This window comes from Oryctolagus cuniculus, chromosome 1 (assembly GCF_964237555.1).
Source record: "Oryctolagus cuniculus chromosome 1, mOryCun1.1, whole genome shotgun sequence".
NCBI classification, from domain to species: domain Eukaryota; kingdom Metazoa; phylum Chordata; class Mammalia; order Lagomorpha; family Leporidae; genus Oryctolagus; species Oryctolagus cuniculus.
The window spans coordinates 224663902-224679363 of record NC_091432.1 but is presented as its reverse complement, the minus strand read 5'-3'; the positions used below and the strand labels follow the sequence as shown (position 1 = coordinate 224679363).

Below are 15462 nucleotides of genomic sequence, written 5' to 3'. Positions count from 1 at the left end.
TCACTCCTCAAATGGCTGCAACAGCCCGGACTAGACCAGGCCATGGCTAGGAGCCAGGAGCCTCCTCTGGTCTCCAATGGGGGTGCAGGGGCCCAAGGACTTGGACCATCTTCCTCTGCTTTCCCAGGCATATTAGCAGAGAGCTGGATCAGAAGTGGAGCTGCCAGGACTTGAGCTGGTGCCCTTACGGGATACTGGAATTCAGGGGTGGCCTAACCCGCTACGCATAGCACTGAGCCTGTGAATTGCCCTTTTCGAAGACAGTTCCCCCCCCCCCCCCACACACACACTGAGGAAAACTCTGATGAGTAAAAATTGAGCAGGGCAAGGACTAGAGAAAGGAAACAAAGAATGGCCTAGACCCAGGAAAGAATCGCAGAGGCAGGAAATCCCAGAAAGCAGGCTGCCATGTTTTTAAACTCTACTTGAAAATGTCAGAGGGGCTCTGTAAAGGTTCGAAGTCTTGCCTGGAAGTATCCTCTTTCTTATTTATTTATTTATTTATTTTTTTGACAGGCAGAGTGGACAGTGAGAGAGAGAGACAGAGAGAAAGGTCTTCTTTTGCCGTTGGTTCACCCTCCAATGGCCGCCGCGGTCGGCGCGCTGCGGCCGGCGCACCGCGCTGATCCGAAGGCAGGAGCCAGGTGCTTTTCCTGATCTCCCATGGGGTGCAGGGCCCAAGCACCTGGGCCATCCTCCACTGCACTCCCTGGCCACAGCAGAGAGCTGGCCTGGAAGAGGGGCAACCGGGACAGAATCCGGCGCCCCAACCGGGACTAGAACCCGGTGTGCCGGCGCCGCTAGGCGGAGGATTAGCCTAGTGAGCCGCGGCGCCGGCCAGGAAGTATCCTCTTTCTAAAAAAGTCAGGAAAATACTTCACATAAAAATCACTAGAGGGGCCGGCACTGTGGCGTAGCAGATAAAGCTGCAGCCTGCAGTGCCAGCGTCCGTATGGGCGCCAGTTGTAGTCCTGGCTGCTCTACTTCCGATCCAGCTCTCTGCTGTGTCCTGGGAAAGCAGTAGAAGATGGCCCAAGTCCTTGGGCCCCTGCGCTCACGTGGGAGACCCGGAAGCAGTTCCTGGCTCCTGGCTTCAGACCAGCTCAGTTAAAGCTGTTGCAGCCATCTGGGGAGTGAACCAGTGGATGGAAGACTCTCTCTCTCTCTCTCTCTCTCTCTTTCTGTGACTCTACCTTTCAAATAAAAAAAAGCATAGAAAAGCATCAAGGCCAAATTCCATGCAAAGTTATTAAAAGAAAAAAAGGACTGAGAGGGAGCAGAGTAACATAGACAATGAGAGCTCTAACTTACTTAAAAACAAACCAAATGCATTAAGCAAGTGATATTAGCCATGAAAGAATGGCATAAATCAGAATTGTGAAAATTAAAACATGAAGCATAATTCAGGAAGGAATTAGAAATTCTTTTGGAAATGAAGACTGAATGAGAAAGAACATAAGAATGAAACGTAGCACAGATAATGCCTTAGGAGGTAAAAATATGGGGAGAAGAAAAATATGTTTAAAGAAGGGAATGAGGAGATAACATTTGAGGGAAATTGATAAATATTTATGACAGGCAAAGATCAAACATATAGGGAAAAAAAACAAAGCAAGGGAGGAATGGAACAAATGCTAAAAGATAGAATCCAAGAAAACTTTTCTGAAATTAAAAAAAGTGAAACTACTTACTGAAAGTATACCATGAGAATATAAACCCAGGAGGACCAACACTAGAACATTCTATTACATTTACTGAACTTTAAAGAAAAAGAAAAAGATTATTTGGACATCCACATAGCAGATTTTGGGAAGTATCTCTTAATAAAATATTCCAAGTATAAATGGAAAATTAATAAAAAGGCCGTCACTGCTTTGCAGGTGCGCTGAATAAGGAGATGGGCATTAAGCATCAGCAGTTGCTAAGACCACAGAAAGACAACGCGATGTTACATATCTGCTATCATCTTGCCAAATACCTTTTACAGCCTTGCCAGAGGGACCAAACCTGAGTCTGACCTGTCCTCTGAATCGAGCTATTAGTTTGCCAGAAAAACGAAGGACAGAAGAGTATGTTGAGCTGCAGTGAGAGTGTTGCCTGCAGACTCCAAACTCAGGAATTGCAGGTTAAGTGGTTTGAATTCTTCAAAAGATACTTTGTAAGGAAACAGAAGGGATGGAGGAGGAATCTTCAGATTCAGAGAGACTTAAAAGATAGGCCTTTTGAAATACAGGCAAGATTATGGGGGTCTAGTGATAGATGTTCTCAACATGTGAAAATAAAAAAAATGTAAAAGCGAAGAAGAGACTGCTGGTAAGTCAGGGTAGTGGCCTCATCTGCTGGGCAGGGAGGCCGCTGTGATCGGGATGGGGCCTTTGGAGGGGGCTTCTGGATTGGATAGCAAAGTCCTGTTTGTTGACTGGGGTGGTGTTTACCTTACAATCATTCATTACACTACACATTTGATTTCCTTGGTTTTCTGTATCTGTGTCTTAGTTTGCAATAAAACAATTTTTAAAAAATATCAACCTGGGGCCGGCACTGTGGTGCAGCAGGTTAAGCCACCACCTGTGATACTGCATCCCATATGGGTACTGGTTTGAGTCCCAGCTCTCCACTTTGGGTCCCGCTCCCTGCTAATGTGCTTGGGAAAGCAGCAGAAGATGGCCCAAGTGCTTGGGCCCCTGCACCCACGTGGAAGAACAGGATGGAGTTCCACACTCCTGGCTTCGGCCTTGCCTAACCCTGGCCGTTGTGGCCATTTGAGGAGCGAACAGCAAATGGAAGATCTCATCTCCCGCCCCATAACTCTGCCTTTCAAATAAATATAAATAAACATTTTTTACAAATAAAACACCAACCTAGGAGGGTTGATGCTTTTGGTGCATGGTGTGTAGACTCACCATTCAATGTGTGGTTTCTAAAGCAGCAGTAGCAGCATTTTGGAAACCCATTAGGAATGCAGAATCTGGGACCGTCCCCCGACCTCCCAGGTCAGAATCTGAGTTTTGACAGTATCCCCAGGTAATTCATGTGCACATGAATGTGTGGGCAGCAGTGGTGCAGAGGGCCTGGGTACCCGTCCCGGCATGCAGGAAGTCACTTCACTTCTCACAGCTTTTCAGTTTCCTCCTCTGTAAAACAGACACGAAAGTTAGCTTTTGGAATCATGTAATGTGAAGGTACCAATTCTTGTAACAGAACAGATGAAAGCAAGAGCTGTCTGAAAGTGTCCATACCCTGAAAGGTAACCTGGGGATGGGTAGCCCAAGGAGATGGGAAGCTGGAGTCTATCCGGGTTGTGCAGAGTTCACCTGGTCCACCGGAGAATCTGGAAAGAGGATGTGGTGGGTTGACCTGAGGGTCTGAATGGACTAGCTAAGGGAAAGAGGCACCGTGTCTTGGTGCCCAGCGAACTCAGTATTCTCATTCTACCTGGATAAAGTAGCCCTGAACTTTCTTTGTTCCATTCTTGTGCTTAACCATCCAACCCTCTGGCAAAGGATTTGGATTGAGGGAAAAATCTAGATTTATTCTCACCTATCTTAGACTCTAATCAACTCGGAACCAAGCTATAAAATTTCTATACCTGCAACACTAAGCCCAGGCTAGACTTTACAGCTCCAGCTGCAGCCCTCTTCGCAGTCCACACATCTGCCCAGCATCCAGATCCTGCAAAAACAGCAGCTCCAAATGAGATCTGCTACTGTGGCATTTTTAAATAAAAGCATTTTAGGTTTTTAAAAATTGTTTTGTAGGGTGGGCATTTGGCCTCGCGGTTGACACCAGTTAAGATGTTTTTGTCCCTCATCAGAGTGCCTGGGTTGGACGCTTGCCTCCTGCTCCAGAACACTGCCTTCCTGCCAGTGTAGACCCTGGAAAGCAGTGGTGGTGGCTCAAGGAGTTGGGTTCTTGCCACCCACATGGGAGACGTGCGTTGAATTCCCAATCCAGCTTTGGCCTTCACCCAGCCCTGGCCATCATGGGCATGTGGGGAATGAACCAGGGATTGGGAACTCTCTGTCTCTCTGCATCTCCAAGACATAAACAGACAGTGTCAATAAATCAAAACAAAAACACTTTTGTTAGCGATCAAAGGTGAATCCAACATTTTGTTATTAGAGACAAAGCCGAGCCGTTTCCCTTCTCTGTGGAGCAGTCTTTTCTCCCCACACCGGTGGGGCCACCTCCGACTCCTACTGCAGGGCCCGCTGACCAGGCATGCGCAATTCCACCCTCCTGACCTGGTTAGCTGACTCAGCCAGGGTGTGCCGGGGCACCTTCCAGAAGTGAACTGTCAGGTATCTGCGAGTTCCCTGTGGGGGCTATGCCACTTCTGTGTCCCGAGTGCCTGCCAACAGTGCCTGCAGGTGTCTCCCTCAAGACCCCAATCACTGTACGATTCTGTGTCCAGGCATAGCGATGCTAAAGTTTCCTGAAATGCACAAGATATTCCAGTATAACAAAGAATCCTTCCACCCAGCATGCCAGCAGTGCCACCCTAGAGAAATATTGTGAAACCATTTACAAAAGAAAAAAATATGCTTTCAAACTCCACACAGTTTTCAAATAAATACCAATATTTTAAGAAAAGGTTTCTTGTTTATCATAAGGGCAAAGGTACAGGGGGAGAGAGAGGATGAAGGAGAGAGAGAGAGAGAAAGAGGTATTCTATCTGCTGGTTCACTCTCCAAATGGCCACAATGGCCAGGGCTGGGCCAGGCCAAAGCCAGGAACCAGGCGCATCATCCGGTCTGCCATCTAAGTGTAGAGGCCCAAGCACTTGGGCCATCTTCTGCTGCTTCCCCGGAATATTAGCAGAGAGCTAGATTGGCAGTGGAGTAGCCTAGTCTCAAACAGGCGCCCACATGGAATGCCCGTGTTGCAGGTGGCAGCTTAACCCGTCACACCACAGCACTGCCCCCAAGTAGACACCACTTACCTGCTTACAAACATCTAATGTCTTGAGCACCAAAAATTTTCACTAGTGGTTTTGAGATCTTTGACTATAACAAAGCTTTCCTGCAGAAGTATCTCGTGATTGTTCTTATTCAGTCTCAAATGTAGAAGTTTTGTTTTCAAAAAAAATGCAAAAGACAGAAAGAAAAAAATATATAAAATATTTCCAATTACATGGTTTTGGGAACATGTCCTTGAAGTGGTTATGCATAAATATAGATGTTCCAAAGACCTGTTGAGGCCCCGATTATCTCTTTCCCAAATGGAAGCCAGTGGAAGCTGCTGCCAGGAAACTGCTCAAATTGCTGACTTTCTCTGTTCTGGGGATTTTTCCACCCAGAGTAAATGCATTTGAAAAGAGCCTCTGGACTTTGGTTTAGTTGTCTTAAGTGACTTTGAGCCAGTTATCTTTGGAAACATCTGGACCTGACTTTGGACCTCCTGTCAAAGTTAATTCACCTTTCTTTCTCTCTCTCTTTCTCTCAAAAGGGGAAATCTGGGAATGCTTTTTTGGTGTTGAGTACAATTTACTCAGTGCAAGATCCAGACTTGACTAAGATTTGCCCAATTGCTATGTTGTTTCAGTCCTCTGGAGGGGCTTCCTGCCATGGTCAAGGAAAGCGACATCATAGCCCATCACAGGAGGGGTCAGAGCCCTCCAGGTCTCTGTGCATGCAAATGAGAACAACTTTCTTTAACTCAACCAACATTTTCTTCAGTTTCACTGACTTTGATGGGCTTTGCTCTGTGCAAGGAGGCTGGCACACATTCGCCCCAGGGAGATGCTTCCAGAAAGATCCTTAAAGATTTATAGATAGACATTATTGGCGAAGACAAAGCTTTTTTTTTTTTTTTTTTTTTTTTAATTTTTTGACAGGCAGAGTGGACAGTGAGAGAGAGAGACAGAGAGAAAGGTCTTCCTTTGCCATTGGTTCACCCTCCAATGGCTGCCGCAGCCAGCGCGCTGCGGCCGGCGCACCGCGCTGATCCGATGGCAGGAGCCAGGTACTTATCCTGGTCTCCCATGGGGTGCAGGGCCCAAGCACTTGGGCCATCCTCCACTGCACTCCCGGGCCACAGCAGAGAGCTGGACTGGAAGAGGGGCAACCGGGACAGAATCCGGCGCCCCAACCGGGACTAGAACCCGGTGTGCCGGTGCCGCAAGGCAGAGGATTAGCCTAGTGAGCCGTGGCGCCGGCCAGAAGACAAAGCTTTTAAGGAGGAAAATCCCACCATCCAACCGTAAATGCCTAAGCTCCCCCGCCATGAGCTTCCAGCCCTGGTGCCTGACCTACAGCACAATCTCCTTGACGTTCAGCAGCACAGACGGGCTCCTGTGCACATTTCCATGGACACTGTCATTGAGAGCTGACCCTGACGTTAGTCGTCCTGGATGCCAGGATGAAGTGACAGAGTAGGTCGTGATGGGCCATGGAGTGACTCCCTCTGGGCCTCTATTTTTATTTTTCTTTAACAATTTTATTTATTTGAAAGTCAGAGTTACACAGAGAGAAGGAGACGCAGAGAGAGAGAGAGTCTTCCATCTGCTGGTTCACTCCCCAGTTGGCCTCAACAGCTGGAGCTGCACCAATCTGAAGCCAGGAGCCAGGAGCTTCTTCCAGCTCTCCCACATGGGTGCAGGGGCCCAAGGACTTGGGCCTTCCGGTACTGCTTTCCCAGGCCATAGCAGAGAGCTGAGTAGGAAGTGGAGCAGCCAGGTCTCAAACCAGCACCCATATGGGATGCCAGCACTGCAGGCGGCGGCTTTACCCACTATGCCACAGCACCAGCCCCGCTCTGGCCCTTTAATGATGCAGTACTGCAAAGCTCTTTCTCAAAACTTGCCGCAGCTGGCATTTCATCCCAGTCGGAACACCCAGAGATGCACCTCTCTCTGTGCTTTGAGTAAATTGTAGAATACTCTTGCACTTGCTCTCTCAAAGAGGTGAAATGCACACAGTAAACTCAGAGGAAGGATCCAGGAAGGAACTCGGGATCTGATTTCAAGCCTTGGTATGCAGGTGGTGTTTCCTGCCTTGGCTCAGTGAATCGACACATACCTGAGCCAGTGGTCCTGAGGAATCTCACACACCACATCCATCAGCCGTGTGCAAAGGGGAGCTGTTGCTGTCACCATGGAAACCGTTTCTGCTCTTTAGACAGAAGTGCTACCAGCAGGCAGGCAGTCCAGGCAATATAAGCACTTGAACTTCTTCATGGTGAATGACTCCAATAGTATGGCTGAAATTTGGTAGAAACCAATGACCAAAACACAGAGCTATCATTACAGTCCTGCGATCCCTAAGGAATGTGCTTGTACTTCCCAGCAGTCTCCCCTCTGTAGATGGATATCTTATTTTCTTTTTCGTTTTTTCTTTTGAAGACTTCGTTTAATGCAGCTTTAGTGTCACAACAAAACTGAGAAGAGGGTACAGTGAACATCCTTTTTCTTTTCTTTTCTTTTCTTTACTTTTTTTTTTTTTTTTGACAGGCAGAGTGGACAGTGAAAGAGAGAGACAGAGAAAGGTCTTCCTTTACTGTTGGTTCGCCCTCCAATGGCCGCCGCGGCCAGTGCGCTGTGGCCAGTGCACCGCACCGATCCGAAGCCAGGAGCCAGGTGCTTCTCCTGATCTCCCATAGGGTGCAGGGCCCAAGCACCTGGGCCATCCTCCACTGCACTCCCTGGCCACAGCAGAGAGCTGGACTGGAAGAGGGGCAACTGGGACAGAATCCGGCGCCCCGACCGGGACTAGAACCCAGGGTGCCAGCGCCGCAGGCGGAGGATTAGCCTAGTGAGCTGCGGTGCTGGCCCCTTTTCAATTTCTTTTGTTTTCAACATAATTATTTGAGGTTTAGGATCAAAATGGTATGTCTGACTCCAAGAAATATCTATAGCTGGGCCACTGCGCCCACGTGGGAGACCCAAAAGAAGCTCCTGGCTTCAGATTGGCACAGCTCTGGCTGTTGAGGCCATCTGAGGAGTGAACCAACAGAAAGAAGACCTTTCTCTCTGTCTCTCTCTCTCACTGTCTGTAACTCTGCCTCTCAAATAAATAAATAAATCTTAAAAAAAAATGGGGTATATAAAGAGAATAGAAAATGAATCTTGATGTGAATGGAAGGGGAGAGGGAGTGGGAAAGGGGAGGGTTGCGGGTGGGAGGGACGTTATGGGGGGGAAGCCATTGTAACCCATAAGCTGTACTTTGGAAATTTATATTCATTAAATAAAAGTTAAAAAAAAAAATGGGGCCAGCGCTGTGGCACAGTGGGTTAACACCCTGGCCTGAAGCGCCGGCATCCCATATGGGCGCCGGTTTGAGACCCGGCTGCACCTCTTCCGATCCAGCTCTCTGCTATGGCCTGGGAAAGCAGTAGAAGATGGCCCAAGTGCTTGGGCCCCTACACCCATGTGGGAAGACTGGGAAGAAGCTCCTGGCTCCTGGCTTCTGGTTGTCACAGCTCCAGCCATTGCGACCATCAGGGGAGTGAACCAGCAGATGGAAGACCTCTCTCTCTCTCTTTCTCTCTCTCTGCCTCTCTCTAACTCTGCCTTTTGATTAAATAAATAAATCTTTAAAATAAAAATTCATTCTTCCCTCCAATGGACACTGGTGCAGCATCTTCAAAGAGAAGGAGGGGCGGGTACATCTGGCAGGAGACTGACCAGTATTTGTCACAGGAGTTGAAATCTGAGATGAGAATAGAAAGCAGCCCTTCTCCTAAGGCGATTTCCCCTAAGAGCTAGATCAGAACCTTCATGACAGTCCAGGGAGCAGACCGCAGAGGGCAGGTTCCAGAGGGATGAAGACATAGTGATGGATGCCCTGGGTGGAGAACTGGCAGGCTTCCTTCATTCATTTCACAAGCAAGGTGCATTGTTTGCTCTCTCAGTCTCAGCTTCCCTGACAGTAAAAGTGAGTGAGGAAGGGAATTGGACTAGGTGGTTATTAAGGGTCTGACCACATAGGGCAGGCACAGCAGGTTCATCCACTGCCTGCGATACTGGCGTCCCATATAAACACCAGTCTGAGTCCTGGCTGTTCCACTTCCAATCCAGCTCCCTACTGATGTGCCTGGGAAAGCAGTGGGAGATGGCTCAAATACTTGTGCCATTGCCATTCACAAGGGAGACCTGGGTGGAGTTCCAAGCTCTTGGCTTTGGCCTGACCCAGCCCTGGCTATCGTGTGGTCATTTGGGGAAAGATCCAGCAGATGGAAGATCTCTCTCTCTCTCTCTCTCTCTCTCTCTAACTTTGCCTTCCAAATTAAAAAAAAAAATGTGTTTGATTTTTTTAAAAAGGACCTGTCTTCATGGAACATTCCATGAGCTCTATGATATGGAACTTTTGAATAGCTTTGCACTCACCTAACTTTGCCTGCTACTCAACAAATATTTGTGACATGAATTAATGAACTAGAGCAATATTTCCAAAACCTTTATTATTCCAATACCAGCATACAATTGTTATCATTTGTGCTTACTTAATACTTGTGTTTTACTTTGAAACACTATTCTTTTGTTTGAATTTATTTTAAAGGGAAATTACCACTTTTCATAAATATTTTCATGAATCCTTTTATTAAATATCAAAAACTTCATGATCCCCAGCATATGTTTTCTCCCGTTTCTTAGGGACTTATGGACATAAACTGTGATTGTTCTCAAATCAAACAAAAATAGATGGGTACCCTTTTTGGAAAGATAGATTTTACATCATCACAACAAATGTGCTGTGGGGGTGTTTGCAAGGTTTCTGGGCGATTTTAGCCCCCAAATTGTGCCTTGTTGCTGTTCGTGGCAGCTACCCAAGAGCAAAGAAAGACCTGCCTGTTTGACCTGCCTGAGATGAAGTCCAGGAATACTTACTGGGATTTGTTTCTGCCTCAGGAGATATTACAAAAAAGGATCAGGACACCTCCCCCCAATTTTGAAGTAGACTACAAAGAAACCTGTCTTCCCCTCGGAACTGGGGAAAGCTCTAGAGCTGTTCCAACACGGTTTAAAAACAAAACCAAACCAAGCAGGTAATACTGGAATTTTGTAAAACTGTTTTGCATAGAGAAGACAAGGCAATACAAGACTCTTTAATTGACCTGTGGGTCCTGTGGGCCTAGTATTTCTACCCCCTTGCTTATTTTTTCAAGAAATAAAAATTAGATCCAGCCTAGAGAAAGTAAGTCTTTGTGATTTTGGCTAGTGGCAGTGTTAATAACCGTTGAAAAGAAATGGAAGAGGAACAAAATAGGGCTATTAAGTTTTTTTTTTTAAAGATAGATTTTATTTATTTGGAGGACAGAGTGACAGAAGAAGAGGAGAGAAAGGGAGAGAGAATCTTCTATCCGCTGCTGGTTCACACCCTAAATGGTGTTCCTTCTATTAAGGAACATATTTTCAGGTATGTATTTTTATTAATTTATTCAGTTGATTATCACTTGTACTTCACCTGAAGTTTAATTTTTTAATTTAAAAAATTAATAGCACTGGGGCCAGCGTTGTGGTATAGTGTGTTAAGCTGCAGCTTGCGACAGTGGCATCCCGTATTTGAATGCCGATTTGAGTCTTAGCTCCTCCACTTCTGATCCAGCTCCCTACTAGTGCACCTGGGAAGGTAGTGGTGGATGGTCTATGTACCTGGGTCTCTGTCACCCATGTGGGAGGCCCAGAGGAAGCTCCTGGCTCCTGGCTTTGGATCGGTCTTGCTCGGACCGCAAAAGCCATTTGGGGAGTGAACCAATGAATGGAAGATCAATTACCCTTCTCTGTCACTCTTTCAAAAATGAATAAATAAAATCTTTAAACAAAACATTTTTAGACATTAAGACCAGATGTGTATGGAGGAGTGGCCACTACTTTGGCAGACCTCAAAATATGGACCATGCAGCGAAATTCCTAAGGAAGAAATCACAGTAGAAGTTTTTCTTTAGGAATAGAGGTGGAGGTGGGGTCAGCGAAGCCAGTCGAAAGTGAGGCTGAATAGAGAACTGTTGGTTTCGGTTATAAGTGCTTTCTTTCATTCTAAGTGTGTTTATTCTGTAGCTATTTTTCCTTTCAAGCTCTGTAAAATTTTATTTTGACAGTGACTTAACTAGTTTTCCCTGAGTTATGGGAAGATAGGTTTTGATTTAGCAGAGGGAAGTCCGCTTAGAGCAGCAAGGTTTGTCCGAGAGGTGCTAGAGCAGCATTCGTATTGAGCTCCTGCTGTCTGCCAGGCACCCTGTCTCCAGCCTCAGGGGCCAAGCGCCAGGACCCATTCCTCCAGCCTGAGATGCCATTACCAGGTTGGTGTGTTCGAGTCAGAGTAGTGACGATCCCTTGGGAACTAGGACGAGGAGGACCATCGTGGAGCTGGGTGGAGCACTGCTGTGGGTTATGGGGAGAGCTCCAGTCCAAGTTTCTCTTGCCCCCATGCTAGGGTTCTCGGCTGCCTCCCTCCAGCTCCTGCTGGTGCCTCCCTCGGCTGATGGGTGTGTAGGCAGAGAAAGGGGGACATCCCTTGAGGGTCAGCCACCTTGATTGCTGTTTGGGCACTGCCTCCTCAGACTCCCCAGCAGTCCTGAGGAGTGGTCTCTCCAGGTGATAGTGTTAGGTAGGAAGTCAGATATGAGCTTATGTGTGTGTGACAAAGGCCTGAAGAGTTGACATCTAGGTCCAGCATATGCATCTCAAAGTCATCCCAATAATCTTCCAGGGCAGCCCAGTATTTGCATCCTGCCCTGCCCCTTCTACCTGACAACCTGCCAGGTGGGGGTCCCCATCCCTTCTGCCTGATAATCTTCCAGCTGCAGTCCAGTATCTGCATTTAAAATATCCTGCTCCAGATCCTGATCCTCCAGTGGGTCCTGCCCATCCTTCCTCTAACTGGGGTAGACGCCAGCCAGGCTTCCTCCTGTCTGATAACTTCAGGGGGAAATCTCAGATAGGAATTTTTCGTATTTACCTCCAAAAAAGTCTTTTGTTTCAGGAGGAGAAGATGTGGGAAGACAAGACCCATCCCCTTAAAAACCCCTGGCCTCAACCAGACTGTGTGCTCTGCCCTCTGCCTCTATGCTGAGGCACTGCCTGGCCTAGCCAGGTGTACTCTCTCCACTCAACCATGTAACCCCGCTCTCCCCCAGTCTGAGCGACTGGGCACTCTCTCTCAGGTTCTGTCTAGAGAGGTGCCCATCCATTCTTAAAGATGTCCCTGTTCAGCTGGCGCCGTGGCTCACTAGGCTAATCCTCTGCCTAGCGGCACCGGCACACCGGGTTCTAGTCCTGGTCGGGGCGCCGGATTCTGTCCCGGTTGCCCCTCTTCCAGGCCAGCTCTCTGCTGTGGCCAGGGAGTGCAGTGGAGGATGGCCCAAGTGCTTGTGCCCTGCACCCCATGGGAGACCAGGATAAGCACCTGGCTCCTGGCTCCTGCAATCGGATCAGCGCGGTGCACCGGCGGCAGCGCGCCAGCCGCGGCGGCCATTGGAGGGTGAACCAACGGCAAAGGAAGACCTTTCTCTCTGTCTCTCTCTCTCTCACAGTCCACTCTGCCTGTCAAAAAAAAAAAAAAAATGTCCCTGTTCCTGTTCTAATAAACCTTGCTATTTGCTTTCTACTTACGCTCTGTCTCACGCCTCAATTCTTTCTTGTGTGAAGACAAGGACCCTGCCGTTCTCCAGTAACAGTAGTTCCCTGGGAAGTGGTCAGTGCAGGCACCTGCCCACCAGCGGGGTGGCCTCTCCAACTCCTTGCTACCAGCCTGTGATGGACATGTCACGCATGTCCCCTCTGACCTGTGTGAGGATGCTCAGTGTGACTGCTCTCCCACCCGCAATGACTGTGTTCCCACATCCTGTCAACGCTTGTCATTATTGTGTGTGCATGTGTGTTTGCCACGAAACAGGTGTAAAGCGATAGTGTCCTGTTTTTCTATCAATGACACTAGGTATGTTTATACATTATCCTCCAATGAGAAGAACTGCCACACTTTCTAAAAAAATGAACGAAGTTTGAGGACTCGCCCTACTTGACTTCAAAATATACCATAAATCCAGGTGGGTGTTGGGAAAAGATGGATGCAAAGATCAGGAGTTCGGAGTAGATGGCCCTGAAATAAACCCTCACATAAATGACCAGTGGACCATTTGATGGTGTGTGATTCCATGGCCTCTGGCACATTCACGGTGCTGTGCAATCTCTATCAAACCTCAGAGCACCTTCATCCCCTTCAGAGGAGGCTCTGTAATGGTGAAGCCCTCGCTCCCCCATCTCCCCTCCCACATGATTGATTGGTTTTTGACAAAGTTGCCAAGTCACAGCGAAAGGAGAGTATTTTCAATGTGTGGCGCTGCAGTTACAGGATATACAATTGGGTGGGAAGAAAAAGAACATCAATCCTTACTTCATACCATATACAAAATTTAACTGAAAAAAAATTACAGACTAGATACTAGAAGAAATAGTGAAGAAAATCTTTGCAATCTAAGGGTAGGCACATTTTTTTCCCTAAGATTTATTTTATTTATTTGAAAGACAGTTACAGAGAGAGGGAGAAATGGAGAGAGAGGTCTTTCATCTGCTGGTTCACTCCTCAGATGGTTGCAATGACCGGAGTTGCGCTGATCTGAAGCCAGGAACCTGGAGCTTCTTCCAGGTCTCCCAAGCTGGTGGAGGAGCCCAAGGACTTGGGCCATCTTCTACTTCCACTGCTTTCCCAGGTTCATTAGCAGGAAGCTGAATCAGAACTGGAGCAGCTGGGACTCAAACAGGCGTCCATGTGGGATGCCGGCACTGCAAGCTAGGGCTTTAACCTGCTGTGCCACAGTGCCAGGGTAGGCACATCTTTTTTTTTTTTTTTTTTTTTTTTTTTTTTTTTTTTAAGAATTAGTTTATTTATTTGAAAGAGTTACAGAGAGAGAGAGAAAGAGGGAGCGAGGTCTTCCATTCTGTTGATTCACTCCCCAAATGGCCATAATGGCCAGAGCTGAGCTGATCTGCAGCCAGGAGCCAAGAGTCTCTTCCAGGTCTCCCATGTGGGTTGGGGGGCCCAGGGAATTAGGCCATCCTCTGCTGCTTTCCCAGGCCATAGCAGAGAGCTGGATCAGAAGAGGAGTTGCTGGGACTTGAACTGGCGCCCATATGGGATGCCAGCACCACAGACTGGGGCTTTAACCTGCTGCGCCATAGTGCTGGCCCCATAGGCACATCCTTTAAAACTAGAATACAAAAAGCACAAACCATAATGGAAAGGTTTCCAAATTGGACCGTATCAACATGAGAAAGCTTTGCCCTTCCAAAAACACCATTAAGAAAAGAAAAAGGTGGGGCCAGCACCGTGGCTCACTTGGTTAATCCTCTGCCTGCGGTGCCAGCATTCCATATGGGCGCGGGGTTCTAGTCCCGGTTGCTCCTCTTCCAGTCCAGCTCTCTGCTGTGGCCCGGAAAGGCAGTGGAGGGTGGCCCAAGTGCTTGGGCCCCTGTACCCACATCGGGGACCAGGAGGAAGCACCTGGCTCCTGGCTTCGGATCGGTGCAGTGCCAGCCGTAGCAGCCATTTGGGGAGTGAACCAATGGAAGGAAGACCTTTCTCTCTGTCTTTCTCTCTCACTGTCTATAACTCTACCTGTCAAAATAAAATAAAATAAAGAAAAGAAAAAGACAATCTATAGACTGAGAGCAAATATTTACAACACAGAGAGCAGATGAGACCTGCATGCAGAAGAGATCAATAATTTGTATAAGTCACGAATAAAGACAACTCCATTTTAAAAGACACAAAAGATTGGGACGGACACATCACAAAAGAAGATACATGAATGACTAAGGTAAACCAGGCAAACAAAAATTGTGAGATGCCAGTACAAATTGGATAGTATGACTAAAATTAACGATTTAACTAAACCAAGTGCTGGGACCGGAGCTGGGGCATAGTGGTTAAGCCACTGCCTGCAATGCTGCCATCCTATACGTTTGTGTCTTGGCTGCTAAGGGCCTGGGAGAAGCAGCAGAAGATGGCTCAAGTGCTTGGGCACCTGTCAGCCATGTGGAAGACCTGGAAGAAGCTCCTGGCTCCTGGCTCCTGGCTTCGGCCTGGCTCAGCATGCCTGTTGCAGCTATCTAGGGATTGAACCGCAGATTGAAGATCTCTCTCTCTTTCTCTCTCTCTGTCTCACCCTCTCTCTGTAAACTTTCAGATAAATAAACAAATTTTTAAAAAAAATGAGAAAACTAATCAAGTCCTGGCAAGAGGTAGAGCAGCCGGAGCTCTCATACGCTGCTAGTGGCAATGCAGAATTGTACAACCGGTTTGGAAAGGTGTACCACAGGACCTCGCCATTCCATTTCTACCATTTTTACCCCAAAGTAATAGAAACACACATCTAAACAAAGGCATGTACATAGATACTGATAGCTGCATTATTTGTAATATCCCCCCTGAATGTTTATCAACAGATAAATGGATAGACAGATTGAGGTATATCCATACGATGGAATACTACTCAGCAATGAAAAGGAAAAACTATCAATAACA

The 15462-nt window shown here is 47.4% G+C and overlaps 1 protein-coding gene across 4 annotated transcripts in view; it reads left to right on the top strand.

The window, feature by feature from the left end:
* Nucleotides 1–15462, top strand: part of FBXW2 (F-box and WD repeat domain containing 2) — an 86142-nt gene that overhangs the window by 40148 nt on the left and 30532 nt on the right. For 2 of the 4 annotated variants that reach the window (XR_011381745.1, XR_011381743.1), the window contains exons 8-9: nucleotides 9849–9985; nucleotides 12877–12985. The gene's annotated coding sequence lies outside the window, so the exon portion shown is untranslated. Of the gene's footprint in view, nucleotides 1–9848; nucleotides 9986–10231; nucleotides 10357–12876; nucleotides 12986–15462 lie in introns of all 4 variants that reach the window. The other 2 variants (XR_011381742.1, XR_011381746.1) reach the window with 2 other exon arrangements.